Below are 15677 nucleotides of genomic sequence, written 5' to 3' on the forward strand. Positions count from 1 at the left end.
TGCAGTTCGGCGGAGAAATTGTATAAATGTACAATTATTAGTGCTACAAATTGTTTATCTGTCGCAAACTGTTGTGTCGTGGTGTTTATCCCTGTTAAAGAGCGTTAGTTGTGGGTTGTTGGTATAAAGTTATGACCATGACTAGGGTTCCCTCTCAATACAGCTAAGACAACTAGCTCCCAACTAGCTCCGACCAAGCGTTCCCAGCGGCGAACAATATATTTTGTTGCCTGTTGAAGAGCGACAAAAGTTGTTTTGGCTGTGCGCGCGGTATGACGGTATATGAATTCATATCGTACGGGAAATTAAAACCGGTATACCGCCCAGCCCCTACAACCAAGAGAATAGAACATGTGGTCACTGTGGGACAGGTGAGGTTGAGACGGAGATGCACTTCCTCCTAAAATGCGAAACATTCCATAAAATTAGGAACATCTACCTAAACAAATTTGACTCTGTGATTTCAGATTTTAAAAAATCTAGTGATATCTCAAAATTAAAACTCCTCCTAGGAGAAGGAGATAGGGCATACCTTGCTGCCCAGTGCGTATTGGCATTCCACAACCTGAGGGACAGTAGGTGACGATTTGGCGATGCCGTTTCTGGGCGTTCATGCCAATGGAGCAGATTTGAGTTTGGGTTGAATTGGGAGAGAGACGGAGAGGGAGAGAGAGATCTATCTATCCATGGATCTCTCTCTCACTTCGCTCCTCCCTTTGCTTCGGTGTCGGAGAGCTGCGGTGGCCTACAGGTAACGTGGGAGCAATGAGGGCTCTGTCTCAGACCACTTTTGAGATGTTGTATTAATATTATTGTTATATTGATATTGTTGTGTATTGATGTTATTGTATGTTAAATTTTTTGATGCTTTGGCAATACTGTTTTTTAAACTTTCATGCCAATAAAGCAAAATTTGAATTGAATTGAGAGAGGGTGTTAGAATGTAACACACTGTTGCCTTTTCTTCTTCCTCTCTTTCTGACTCCATTACCAGGATCCCAGAGCTCCAACACACCAGAGAGCAGAGCTGGGATGCACGCCACTACCCACATGTACAGTAGTAACATGCACATTTCAGATAATATAGAATATCGCACGTTTATCAAATTGTTGACAATTTTTAAATGCACCCTATATTTTTGGGATTTATGTGTTATTGCACATTTTCTTGTTGCTCATTGTGTCCCCTATAATTCAAAATAAGGGTTGAATTACTGGATACAGTCACAGTATCGATACGTGGTAGTGCATTTTAATTATTGTATTAAAAAATGTCATAATGATATTGAAGAATGCAACACCCCTCTTTAAAAAAAGTTTGACGAATTTTCTCTATGATATTTCGCTAAAAGAGCTGACTTTTTCAGTTTCATATCATAAAAAAGAAATGCAATAGTGATGGAAGACACGGCAGCATGGGTTACAAGATGATCGGCTGCAATGTAAAGTATAACGGAGTAGTAAAGTGGTACACGTTCAACAGATACAATGTGCTATGAACACTCATTGAGTGTGAAGTGGCCCGCTGACAACATACGTAATAATGGGGGCAAAAATTCTGAGGAGACCTCTGAACTGAATCAAAAGCTGCAGAGTTGAACGAACGCCTGTGACGGGAAGATCAACGCTAATGGTTTTAATAATCCAACATCACCCCATTAGGACAGACACACACACACACACACACACACACGGACACACACACACGTTCACATATGACAGGGACAGACATTTCAAGGTTGTGCTGCAAGCTGCTTCTCCCTCCTTTCTTTACCCTCCCCTTTCTCTTCCACAGAGATGTCTTTTCCACTAGGTCAGCATTAAAATCAGGTCTTAAGGAAAGTGACATTCGCGATGATAAATGAGTTGCATGTTTCATTAATCAGCCAGCTGAAAGCTGTGCGGAGAGAGGGAGGAAGGATGAGGCGAGAGGGATGAGGGGGGGCGCTCTCCTGCTCCTTTGGCCTCTCTTTGTTTGTCGAGGCGAGCGGCGGATGATTTACGCGCGCCGGACGTAAAACGAACACTTCAAAAAAGAAAAAAAAGAAAAAAACTGCTATCAAAGTGACAAAGTTGCGGAGCTTCCAGTTTCCAGGGAATGAATTACATTCAGTCACAAATTCCATTTTGTCGTTAGTTGAAAAGCCCCGGCAGTAATTATGTGAGTCGAATGCTCTCAACGTGGACAAGCTGATCCAATTAGCGAGTCGGGGAAATCATTTCGGCAGCAAACGCCTCCATTTACTCGTCTAACCCTAACCCTCGTACCCTGCCGCGTGCGTCTGCGTGGTGACGAGAGTAAAAATCCCGCTGCTGGGCGTCTTTGATGGAATGAGAGCCTGTTGTGTTTAGCTTTGATCTCACGGATCCTTCACAAAACTCTTCAGTGTGAACTGTAGGAGCGTCATGTCATTATGACCACTACTACAGCGAGGAGAATGCCTTGTATATAGCACTGCGGGTTGTGTCGAAAGGTTTTCAGGGTATTTTTTGCAAAGAATTTAAAATGGGTCGTGTAATTAAAATGCCCTTAAAGCGCGTTCACTTGTTGTGATTTAAATAAAGTTCATTGCTGTTCCTGTTAACCAGACAAAGAATGCATTTTTTCAGGGTGAAGAAATACACAGGATTTATTTGGCATTATGTGTAAACCACTGTGCTGGAAGAATCGAGAGGATTAGGGTTTATCAGTTTATAAGGTGTCTGAATGTTATCAGTTGCATCAGGAATATGTTTTGTTTTTTGAAGATTTCTTCCTCTTTAACTTAACGCGCTACACTAAGAGATCAGACATGGTACACAGTTTAACATCAGCATGCTGTCAATAGCATTTAGATAAGCTCCAGCCCTATTTGTAGGCCTCTGCTCGAAAATTGCATACCCATACTAAGGAGACCACAGTTCTGTAACTACAAGGTCTATTTTAATAATTTTTGATGCTGTAATCAGATAACACTTGTGAAATTTATTCAGATGGGTAAATATTGTGTATATGTTGCTGGTTAATATAGTGCATGAAGATATTACACAGCTCAAATTGAAAATAATCAGGTTCGCCTGATAAAAAAAGCACTTTTATTGATAGTAGGTTTTTGAAATAATGCAGATATCTGCCTAAAACTCTCCCAAATCATAGCACAACCGATCAGTATTTGCTGAATAAAGGTTGGCTGGGATAAAGTGAAGAATAAGAGGCTTTAGTACAGAGAGGTCATCATTTTCGAACCAGCTGTTGCAGCTCTTACATTGTACTTTTATATACTATATAACTATATATTTCACTCTTTTTATCACTCATATTATTCAATACATCCAAATACAGATGTTAGGAATCATTTTGAGATTCCTAACATCATCAGAGCCTGTTTCTGGCTCTCAGCCATAGGATTTTCTCAGTTGATGCGTGTGTATGGGGCTGTAGCTCAGCCTATCATCAGTCGATTTCAGTCAATGAGCCCTCCTCAGGAATCTCAGGAATGCGGGTTCCGAAGCGGGTGTTGATTGACAGATTTTTCAGCGAGTAAAGTTGCAAGAAGTGCCGCGTCTCCCCGAGCGTACATTTTCGTTCGCAGAAGTCTGACCACTCGCCCATCATGAATTGACCGCTCTTATACTGGAAACAGCTCGGCAGTAAACAGGATGCAATTGCCAACAATGATGGTAGCTTTGAACCGGATAATCTTCGACATTATTTTACTAATTTTTCATAAAACGTGAGCAGAATCCAACGATTTTTTTTGCCGAAGGACAGTGCCATGGTAGCATTGTCCACTCGCAGCTTTGTACTGGTTCCACGGAGAGAAAAACCAAAGGTATTTATGCGTTCGGCGACGAATACTATTGCTAAAAAATGCATTGGTGAGCTCCGTAGCCGCTAGCTTCCGGGTGCAAATATTGATTTGTAGTTCACATAATGGTGATTTTTGCCCAGGATTTCGTGAGTTTATGCCACATTTTCTAGATGCTTATATTAGTAGTCTATAGTTGTGTTTGGAGTGTGTAAAAAGTGACTTATATGATAGTGTTACGTTGCTGTTTAATCCGGAAAAAAAACTGTACCAATCCACAATATTACCGAAGAATAAGGCTATTTTCCGAACAATATTTTCAGAGTTGCTGAGCCCGAGAGCCCCCAAATTTGGGGGCGTGGAGCGGAGCTGCTGTGCGTAATGCCTAATTTATACTTCTGTGGAAAAGCTTGCACAGAGCTGCAGAGAAGGTTTGCGGAGCTCGCAGAGAGCTCCTCCCGAACATGTGACTACGAGTCGGGCACTGCGGACGCCCCAGAAGTTTGATTGGACATCAGAAAAGGTAGATGGGAGTTCCGCACAATCTTACTGATTCTACGTACAGGAGCTCCTCATCATCCAACTCTTCCATGCTTGTTTGTAAGTTGGACCAAACTTATACGGAACTATTGAATCACGCCTATCAAATGAATCAAAGACTGCCTCTTAAAGGATTTGAAATCAGCGGGTCCAGAGGTGCCTGCATCTGCCAGCTAAAAACACAAAGGTGCACAGTTGCAGGAGTATAAATCAGGCATAATAACAGCCCCAGAGATGTACCACTACATAGTGCACACTCTACATATACAGTATATGACATACAAAGCAATGTACAGGATATTGTAAAGCTGCATTTTATTTTGTCTTTTTTCAGTATGACCGAGTAGAAATGCGCCAAACACAGTTTAAGGACGTGAAAAGTATAATTTTGGCTTTAACCTGTCCGTCATTTTGTGATTGACAACTTAATGCCAAAACAAACGGCTGGCATTCTCAGTGGGTTCAGCAGTACACACAGCACAGTCATTTGATTAAATTTCAGTATCAAAACTATTGATTTATGCAGGCTTAAGGGACACCACTGAGGCTTTCTGCAGGTTCCCAGCATCCAGCTCTGCCTCTAAAAAGGACACCATTAAGATTACTATTTAGATATAACACCCGGTGGGAGCACCCCATCCTTAGCGCAGAACGTTGAGAACCACCTCCTTAAATTCCACTACAGCACTGCTTATATAGCTGCTCATATTCTCACAATATTTTGTTCTTATTGTCTCCCATACAGTCACATACAGTCAGGCGAAGCAGATAATGTCACCGTGCAGCTGCTGTTAACCTGCATGGAGAATGAGCTGTCTGTAGCTTGCTCTCTTTTGTTAATCGTTGTTCTCTTCTGTCTTTTTCTTTATTTTTGTTTGCATTTTCTTTTGTTTTTCTTCTCTTTCGTAATTTTTCTTTTCCGTCTTTTTCCTTAATTATTTACATTATTCTTTGTTTCTTTGTCTTTCTGCCATTTTTTTCCTTTTTCTTTTTTTTAATCTTCTTTGTTTCTTCATCTTTATTTTCTTTATTTCTCGTTGTCTCCTCTCCTCTATTGTAAGGGTCATATACACAACCAGCCTGTCTAGCTGACGTTTTCTAAGTTTTCACTCTGGTGATCAGAGCAGGTGTAACCTGTCTGAGGTAACCTGTAACTGTAGTAACCGCCAACTGGGAGAAGACTGGGAGAAATGGGAAGACTAGGAGGGAGGGAGGAGAAGAAGAAGAAGGAGCAGACAAAGAGAGGAGGAGGGAGGGAGGGAGGGAAGAGAATAGAATTGAAAGAGGAGCGATAGCAGCAGCCTCTTAGTCTTATCTTAATTATAAACACGATGACCCAGCTGTGCTGCTCGCCATGCGGCGGACGTCTGACAGTGACCACTGACAGACACACACATTTGTCCGCGCAGACCTAATAAACCTGTCTGACACCGCTAATCAGCTCATTTTCCCCTAGGGTGGACCGTATGGGTGTTGGGTGTGTGTACGTGAGTGTGTGTGTGTGTGTGTGTGTGTGTCTGGTGCGCTGGTACCGTCCCACGAGACCAGGTGAGCAGCGAGCATGAGGGAAGATGCTTTAATTGCTTTTTCCCTCCTCTTTCCTTCAGCTCTTCCTCATTCCATCCTTCAGTGTCTGTCTTAGCCATGGCAGTGTAACACACACACACACACACACACACACACACACACACACCCCAGTGCTGCTGCAGACAGTTTCAGTGATTTCAATCAAGTTGGGGCCAAGTGTTTGCTTGACGAACAGTATTAATACAGTCAGAGCCAATTAATATCTTTCTGTCTGAGGGTTCTAGAGGTTTATAGCAGGACGGCATCCACCGGTAATACAACGCTAAGGGAATGCAGATATAAAACTAGAAAGGTGCACTCAGTAGAGTGCAAATCTCCACCTGGTGTGTGCGCAACGACCGCCGCTGTATTGTGTGATTAAATGAATACAACCCACAATTGGCTAACCCCCCAACTAGACACCAATGGCCTTTAAGGCCTCGTAAAACTCTGCATTCAAAGTCAACGAAATCCGACTGGCTGCGAGGTACTCAGCATGTGTGTACTGCTAGTTCTGTTAGCTGTTAGGTATAAGCCAAACATACCATCCAAAACACTAAAAGTGAACTGTTTCAGCCCCACTGTGTCTCTGGCTGCAGAGTAGTGGTTTGGGGTTGGCGGTGCTCTTAACTGTGTCACTAGCTGCCCCTATGGGCCAGGGGCCAGTCAAGAGTAGCCAGTGAGAAATCAGCAAGCAGTCAGTTGCAGTATAAAACGGATGTTTTGAGAAAGTGTTAGTCACAGCGACCATGAGAGGTCCTTGAGCATGCAGCCTTTACGGGGCCCCAAAAATATTACAGTTTGCTGCAGAAGAATGCGAGATTAGCTGCGGACAGACACAGAGGTTCACGCTCACTCACAAATGCACACGCGGACACGCACGCAAGCAATCGCACTATCCCTCTGGTGGAGATGATAAAGATGGGGAGGTATACAGTGTACTGTGATTAATGAGTTCACAAGTAAAGTCTCTGTTACCAGATTGATTATTTTGAAGCTATAAACATCTATTCAGTTTACTTGTACAACAAAAAAAAACGGTTCATCAATTAGTTTCATGTAGACTGGAGCAGGGACGCCACATAGTTGCATCTGGGGAATGATAGAGGTTAGGTTCAAGATTAGAATTATGACAAGGTAAAGTTCAGGTTAGGACTGGCATTTGACATTCAGCTGTTAATGTTCAGGCTAAAAAGATGTACCCGCCTGTATTGTGATAATATTAAAGCATCGAAAGGTTTTTAGATGGTGATGTTTCCTCTCTGCATTCGATGCAATATAATGAAATGTTTCTTGTAAACAAGTTAAAGTTCATAGTGAGCTGTTGGATAAACAGTCCAGGACTTTAAAGGTGAAAACACCTACAAGGAGGATTTATCTTTATTTTGTGCTGTGTTGAAGTTCACTGTCTCCCCTTTGAATGGACTTTAAGCCACGAAAGAAGGGATTAGAGTGTGAATGTCATTGGCTGCACCTGAAATGTGTTTCCTGAGAATCCTTTCATTTTTTTTTAACGGTCCGCTTGGTTCCTCCGAAGCACGGCGTCTGCCCTCCAAATCACTTCCAAACAGCTCCCTCGTTAGGCCGACATATTGCTCCCATTGCCAGCCAGAGTCATTTCAATTAGCTAATGAGAGCAGGGAGGGAGGGAGGCTCAGCGCTCCTCTGATCCTCAAGGTTGCTGGACGGAGGGAGAGGGAGCACTTGGTCTAATCTCCACTGAAGGGGTGATTACGTTCAGTAGCCACTACAGGGGAGGAATTAGCCGGCGAACATATGTGGCGAGAGACAGGACAGCTGGGAAAGAGAGGGAGAGCGATATGAAAAAGGTTCATCGTCTCAGTGAGGAACGCAGAGCCACTTTCATCAACGCTCAGACAAAACCAAAAGTCCGACTGTAATCGAAACAGTTTTTACAGTTAAATATGTTAACGGTTATTATTTATTTTGGATTTTTATACGACAGAGCAGTGCACTACTAGGCCGGTGTATTTTCCAGCAAGCTAACATGCAACATAAGACATCTGTCCATGTTTGAAGATAAGAAGGAGGCATTAACTGGAATGCTAATGTTGCGTATTAGGCTGCTGCCTGGCTCTTTGTCAGTGTCGCCGCTGGCCAAAGATAAGAACTGTGACTATTACTGCTTTATGCAAATACAGTTAAAAAAAAAAATCTCTTTCTATGTTGAGCAAACAGCCTTCAAGCTGGTTAATACAGAGACACAGGGGTCACTGTGATGAAACCAAATTATAGGAACTGAAAATGAAAAGAGGACGTGATGTATAGACGAGACTTGTATGCTTCAGCAAGGAATTAAAACAAGAAACATGCTATGTAATTTCAGTCGGACGTTTAAGAATAAACAAAGATGAAAAATAAGAGACATTTATCAATTGAGCAAATTTCGGAATTTATTGTTAAAATGTGGACCCATACAATTGCCCTATCCCCCTTAGTTACTGTTGATAAAACAAAACCTGCCGACGCTTGTTTGTTGGCAGAATATCTCAAAAACTGTGTGAGGCACCAAGTGTTTCTTTTTTGGGGTTTGGACTATGCACTGTTAAGGTTAAAATATGGGTCCATTTGTAATTTTCTCAAAAACTAATGCACTTAGTTTGATGATGAAAAATAAATCTACTGCATTTATCCAAAATTCCTGAACATTTTCAATCACTAAAAAAAATCATTTGACAGTATTGCAGAGAGACATTTAGAGGAAGTCAGCCGTGGAGGATGTATGGGCTCTATACGTGCTCTCTGTTTTACTGTGTGTGTGTGTGTGTGTGTATTTGATCTCTATATGCATTTATGAATGTCTAATATAACTAAATAATAAAATAACACCGCTAAGCACAGATGACTCCATCTGCTGTGCTGCTTCCCCGCTGAGAGGGCAATGAAGCTTTCCCTTCCTCTCTATCTATCTATCTCACTCTCACTTTAATGGCCCATTGGCCAGCCAGAGGAGGCCCCTAAAAAGATGAATCCACAGCTCAACCTGGGGGTGATTCAGTCCACGGGAAAGCTGCTGGAGCTCTTTAACTGTACGAGGTTGGAGGGAAGGGAAATGTAAATGAAGTGAACCGACGAGAAGCGGGTGTAATGGCATCCTGCTACATGCTGGATTCATGTCGGGTAGAGTCGCAGTTCGTGTTTGTTGGTGATCTAAAACCATTTCAGTGGAATTGCACAGAAGAAGGATCCAGTTATGTGCTCGGTAACGCGACGTACTACGTGATACCTGAATTTCAATACCATGCAAAAATGCCTTTCAAACCTCTCAAAACATCTTATTTGGAGAAAATAATAAGGTATGAGAAATTAATGTAGGTTTACATGTACATGGGAACGATTATTCCAGCTTTAGACAACCTTTTGTCATGACTTGTTGTTGATCACATTATGGCAACATGATGTGTCGTATTGTGAGACCAGAGAAACTGTTGCACAACCAGAAGTCTTGCATTTCTGAACCTGTCTCGACAACTATCTAGCCGTCGAGCAAGGTGCTGAACTGCTGCCGCCTTTAACAGAGCAACTCTGCAGGCTTGACCTCGTGTTTTCATGCTACGGGGTACTGAGTGGAAACTGTAATTTTCTTCAGGGATCAGTGAAGAATCCCATTATTACCTTGATAGACCTGCATGTTCATGTAAGGTACATCAGCCTCCCCGCTTCTTTCTGTTTTATTCTCTGAAAATGCATCCAAGCTTTGAAAAGGAGCGTCGATTGAGGTGTTGCGTGTTTATGCTCCACTGCACCCCTGGGTGACGTTCTGTATGCTGGGCTGGTGTTTAGGGAGCTTTCAGCCTTTTACAGCTTGGACAGCATGACGCCAACGTCACAGAACGGTATCGTTTGGTTCAACGGTTTCCGGCTCCGCTATTTTATTATCACCGTTTTACAGTGTGTTTAGAAACGACAGCCTATACACAACGTCACACTCTTCCGCACTTCACGTCAACGCACATTCTATAGTCATGAATGTGTGCGGTCTCCAAGGTGCAGTCACACAAACGTACCGCACCGCTTCTTTGTCTGCTGCTGCTTTGTTCTCGCCGTGGTTCCTGTCTCGTATCAAGACCTGCCTGCTGGAAATATCTTGGATCTGGTTATCAAAGGTCGTAGCGAACGTTGTAGGAATGGATGTATGTATAATTTATGTGTGTGCATTCATATCACATTCTCCCTCATAATGAAACTAGTGCCTTTTTCTGTTCCTGTTGCTTTCATTTCCTGTACCTGCTATTACCATTTTGCATCCAAACCCCCTTTGCAAAACGTGTTCTTAAGGTTAGATAAGGATCCATACAGTATCTATGTTGTATTCAGTCGTGTTGTAGTTGTTCAGTTATATGGCCTTCAAATGGTAACAAGTAATGTCAGTAAGTAATGTCAATCAATGACAACAATTGTCAGTGCCTTTCAAAGCAAATCATGTGGAATAAATATGTAATGAATTGTATGAAAGTCTATGAGAACTTCTCACTTGATTTATTACCTCAGTAAACATGAGTTTATGGTTTCAATTGCTAGTTGCAAGTCTTCTTCAATACAGCATGATGTTCATTTAGTAAATGATGCTCCATTTAGAGTCAAACAGACCATAAAGCGGAGGATGTTTTAGGGCTACCTTGTGATTGACAGGTTGCTAATGCTACTAGAGCCGTATACGCCGTCTCTACGTCACTCGCCCACAGTTCAATATTGTAACTTCCGTTCACTGGTTGCAAAAAGCCAAGATGGCCAAGACTCGAACTCGAGGCTTCAAACTCAGTCAACAAACCAACGGGTCACGTCACGATGACTACGTCCACTTCTTAGATACAGTTTGTGGGTGGAACATTGAGCATTGCATGTGTCAGCAGGTGCAGAAATAAAGATATTTTTTAACAGTGGTACATCGTGACACTATGACAATCCAACTGTCCACACCTCTGGGATTTACTCACTGTGTGTGTGTGTGTGTGTGTGTGTGTGTGTGTGTGTGCGTGCGTGTGTGTGAGAGAGAGAGAGAGAGAGAGTCCAAGGTTACCGTTGTGCTCCGACGGTAACCTTGTTTCTCTCTGACTCTTCTTTCTTCTAGACTCCATTCCTACTCTGTGACTCAGGTTTATGCTGCTTATGTGACATTTACCTTTGTGCACAACATAGTTAGGTCTGTTGTTTTATATATATTCAGATGTTTGTATGGTTTTTAAACCACGCTTGCTGAAATGCAGCTTTAGTGTTTTTTGTCGTTTACAGTGTCCAGCTACAGAAGTCTCGGTAGTAAATTAATCATTTTACTATCTGTCTGGCCAACAAACACCAGCTGGAGAATGTGTTTGCTTACATTGGCACTTTGGCAAATTCACAGTGCCGTTGAATGTGCATTGTTCTTGAAAATGTCCCCTGTTTTAATTCATGTTGACTTTCTGAGTGGAAACACTGTAAATGTCAAAATATTTCAAAACAAAATGTTATGCTTGGCTGTGGCAGAAAAGTTGATGTATCACCAAACAAATGCATTTATGAATTTATGAATTTAAATGATTTAAATGTCACTCAAGCTTCCACTGAAGAGCTGAGAACATCAGATGTGTGTGGAGCGATGAGGAGACCGTAACCTCCCTCACATTAATACATGAAAGAAACAGGAATGTCATAGTTCCGTCACGTTGTTTGAGATTTAACTGGAACTCTTTTAATTACATCACCTCATTGCGGTTTATTGGCACCGACTGGAGAATTAGCTCCACCAGCTGTTTATCTCAATGCACCCAGTTCCTGTGTTTGTACCAGTAGTGGATGGAAACGCGCGTTAATTCTCATTTTGTGCCACATACTACTTATTCCACTAATTCTTTGAGATGAGCGGGCTGCACTCTGCCTTCTCTCTGCGTCTCTCCTGCTGGTCTTCAGCCTTCATGAACAACTTGACGGGGTCAGAGAGCTGTGATGGGGGTCAACAGCAATCTGTCATTGTCCCGTCGTGCTGAGACAGAGAGAACGAGCACTGTGTTAATACGAGGAGAAGAATTAGGAAAATAAAAAGGAGGAAAGTAACAGAACTTTCACCTGCAAGAAACTTCTGATCTGCTGCCCTGACTTTTGTGAGTTTTATTATAATAAATGATATTAATACATGTTAAATTAAACACCACCCTCTGTACACAATAGACAATAAAGAGTTAAAAGAAAAACGGAAAGAACTATTTTGGTACAAATTAACATCAATAATATTAATAGACTTCTCTGTTTTCCCACACTTCTCACTTGATTCGTCTTTCCCCCTCTCATTTCATTTTCCCATGCATCTCCTCTTTGTTCCCTCTCCTGGCATCCAGCGTACATTATATTACATTCAGAGCACTTGCAGAGAACGCTCTTGAGAAATACTGCATACATCTTCTCATTTGTCCTTGAAGGCCAGCCTGCACCCTCCACATAAACACAAGTCTTTTGCTGTTTTAGAGTCCTTCTGAGCTTTGTGCTTCTGCGGGAGGTGAGTGAAAACAGTTAAGGGTGATGGCCGCCGCGCACATTTGTATTCATGAAAACAACAGGAATCTGCTGATGGGTATTTTCGAGAGTGGAAAAGTGTTGAGATATCGTTTTACCGCGTTTCTGTTCATTTGTGAAAGCGCACCAGCTCTTGTGCTCTCATTAAAGTATAATACAGACAAATGGCACAGGAGGCGATGTGAGATTGTGTATGCACACGCACGCTCTGCAGCATAGTGTATGTTATGGAGGAATAATTTAACAGGAAGGTTGTGGTCTCTGCACTCTAATACCGAACGGTGGCAATTACTGTGTATGGATTCCTCTCTCTTGCTCTCTGTCCTCTGTGCGGTTACCATTAATGGTGTAGGAAGCATTCAGATCCTTGACTTAAAGAATAAAACTGGTTTTATTCTACAGTGTCATTTTCTTGTTTTCACCACATCCCTTGAAAAGACCAAAATCAACAATGTGGTTGTCGGTCTAAATGAGTTCTGACTTACCTTCCCTATTCGTGGCCCTCTGCTCCCAGCCCACTGGTTCTTATTGAAGACACCTCACAAACATTCACAAAATGACCTAATTTCTATTCTGAACCACTTTTCCTCAACGTCATGAGATCAAGGAAAGATGTGATGGAGAATTCATAAGGATTTAGCAAAAGATTAGCTACGTAATTATGATGCGGCGGTAAAACTACATCCAAGATGGACGACGAAAAGAGCATTTTACACCGCTCCCGTACATTCTGAATGAAACCGCGATGTGTGAAGAAGACACACTACAGGAACTCCCCTTCCCGCTGCTGTCCCACTTTACAATCAGCACTGCTCCCGGTAGAACACACAAACTAAAACTGACAATTCATTCATGTGCAATATTAATTTAACTGTTCAATATCAATGTTTCCTACGTGTAATAATGTGAATTTAGCCGGATCAGTTATATTTAGCTTGTTTGCTGTTTCATTATTTATGATAGGCCTCCCTGAGCACTCCACTTGCCGTTTCATGGCCAGAAGGGATTGTTTCACCTCGAAATGAGTCTGAAGCATCAATACTGTTGCTATGGTCACCTGCAGGTTAATATACGTGTAGTTTACAGTTAAAAACTGTTGAGAGAAGGTTTGTTGGAGGTCATCTGATTTATGATTTCTATATCAGGTCAGGATTTTTTGGGGGTCATGTTTTTGTGTCTTTCATTGCTGGCTGTGTTAAAAACAAAGAATTTCCACAATAACACACACACACACACGAACACCCTGTGGCCTGTGTTTCACCCTCATTCTGGGCTCGGCCCCTTGGCTGTCTCTCTGGTTGGTTGTGTCACTGTGTTCTAGTTTGTTCTCGCAGTTGTTGGCCAACAAAAAGACAGAGGCATGATGGGAGTTTACCAAAGAAAACAAGTTCAGCCAAACGCAAAAGCTTGAGGCAGAAATAACCGGAGATTTTGCCAGAGGCTGGAGTTGGGTCTGGTCTTACAACACACACGCACACACACACACAGAGAAACACTCTGCGTTCTGTGTTCAGTATGAAAAATCACATACGCACACATAGATATTGAAATGTATGGGCAGCTGCTGCATGCATACATACATGTAAATTGTCTGGATTTATGTGTGACACACATCATGCATACACAAACACGCGGCAAAGGTCAGAGGTCAGTGTGGCAGCCAGCTTCATGCCACAAATGCATCAGGATCCAAACGCACACAGTGTTGCTTCTTTTCTTTGTCTTCTTCTGTTTTGTATTTGTGTCATTGCTTCTCCTCTGATGTCTTTGTGGGGACCAAAACCTCGAGAGTGGGGATGTTTCTATGAAGTGAGAACACGTTTGTAGAGTCAGAACATTCTTTATTCAAGCTAAGAATATTTTAGAAAGTGAAAACATGTTTGGAAAGTGAGAACAACTTGTCAAAAGTGAGATCATTCCTGGAAAGCGGAGGGTAACTTTGGCAAGTGAGCACGTTTTGGAAAGCTTGGATACAGTGTGAACACCATAGAAAAGTGAGGACATCTTTGAAAGTCAAGGACATTTTAGAAAAGTGAAGACATTTCTGGAAAGTAAGGACATGTTAGGAAATCAAAGCAGAGGGGAAATATTTGAAAAGTGTGGTTTTTGGAAAGACACGTTGGCCTCCTTACACCTTGAATTGTCTGTTTTAGGGTTAATATTAGAATTAGCTCATGGTCGGGGTTAGGGGCCAGGAAATAGGTCCTCACAAGTATACAGGTACAAATGTAGTACGTGGCTGTGCATGCAATCCACTATGATGGACTATTATCTCCTGATGTCATCACTTAAGCCTCCAGTAAAATGATCATACAACACACACACACAAATTGTTCATTTATCTGAGTGATGTAGAGTTTATTCCTAAAGGAATGCAAAGAGAGCAACGGATCGATAAAGGCCACTGAGACATCTCACAGCAGCAAGGGCCAGTGTGCTATCAGGGGAGACACACACACACACTATTGAAATCATTCATAGAATGCATAAGCCGTGTGCCTGCATGCAAGCATTAAAGAAAAAACTCAATATGAACACACACACTCATTAATGTCAACAAAATAAAGGGACTAACTCACCATAATCTTGAGGAATGACTCACTGTTCATCGGCACTGTTGAACCTTAGCTCTCTGTGGGTTTGAACTTGCCTGCGTCTGATTACCAGAATCCAGAATTGTAGATTTTAGTGCAAATCTCATAATTGAGTTCATTTCTTTAGTTACTTTGCATCGTTATGATTTATCTGTTAACTCTTATCTTTTTGGTGGTAAACCCGGATGCTTCTGACTCGAACCGTTTTATTTCTTTTACGTCATCTTAATGTTGACTTCATCAGTAATAGCATTCTGTGCATTAGTCTGTTATTTATTTATTTTTGCACTACCAGCGCTACTAAGATGACCGCTCGTTTGGCCTTCACTTCCTGCAGAAGTACCTCCACTTCAGAGCTATTGAAGACTATTCAAAAGATTCTCCACCCTCCTTAGACCTTGTTTGGCCATTATTGTCTCAACTGCTTTTTCGATTTCCTTTGTGCACACAGCCCTAGAGTCTAAGGCCGTTTTTTTTGGACTGGTGGGGTGTTTACCTCCGAGAACATCTGGGTGATTGAGGCGCAATGTGAGTTCCGATGAGGTGTGCAGGCAGGACATGGTGATGATGCTGTAAAGAATCACCTGTAGAAAGTCTCATTTGGGAAGGAGTAGAACGAACCTGCACTGGCTGGTGTTTGAAATGTGAAATGAGTTTAATATTTAATGGCGAGAGCTGA

At 42.1% G+C, this 15677-nt stretch overlaps 1 protein-coding gene across 3 annotated transcripts in view; it reads left to right on the forward strand.

The window, feature by feature from the left end:
* The window catches only part of pik3r3b (phosphoinositide-3-kinase, regulatory subunit 3b (gamma)), a 175247-nt gene that overhangs the window by 36884 nt on the left and 122686 nt on the right, over positions 1 to 15677 (forward strand). The window lies entirely within an intron of this gene.

Source organism: Anarhichas minor, unplaced genomic scaffold (assembly GCF_050575085.1).
Source record: "Anarhichas minor isolate MPS153535 unplaced genomic scaffold, ASM5057508v1 ptg000096l, whole genome shotgun sequence".
In the NCBI taxonomy this organism is placed as follows: Eukaryota; Metazoa; Chordata; class Actinopteri; order Perciformes; family Anarhichadidae; genus Anarhichas; species Anarhichas minor.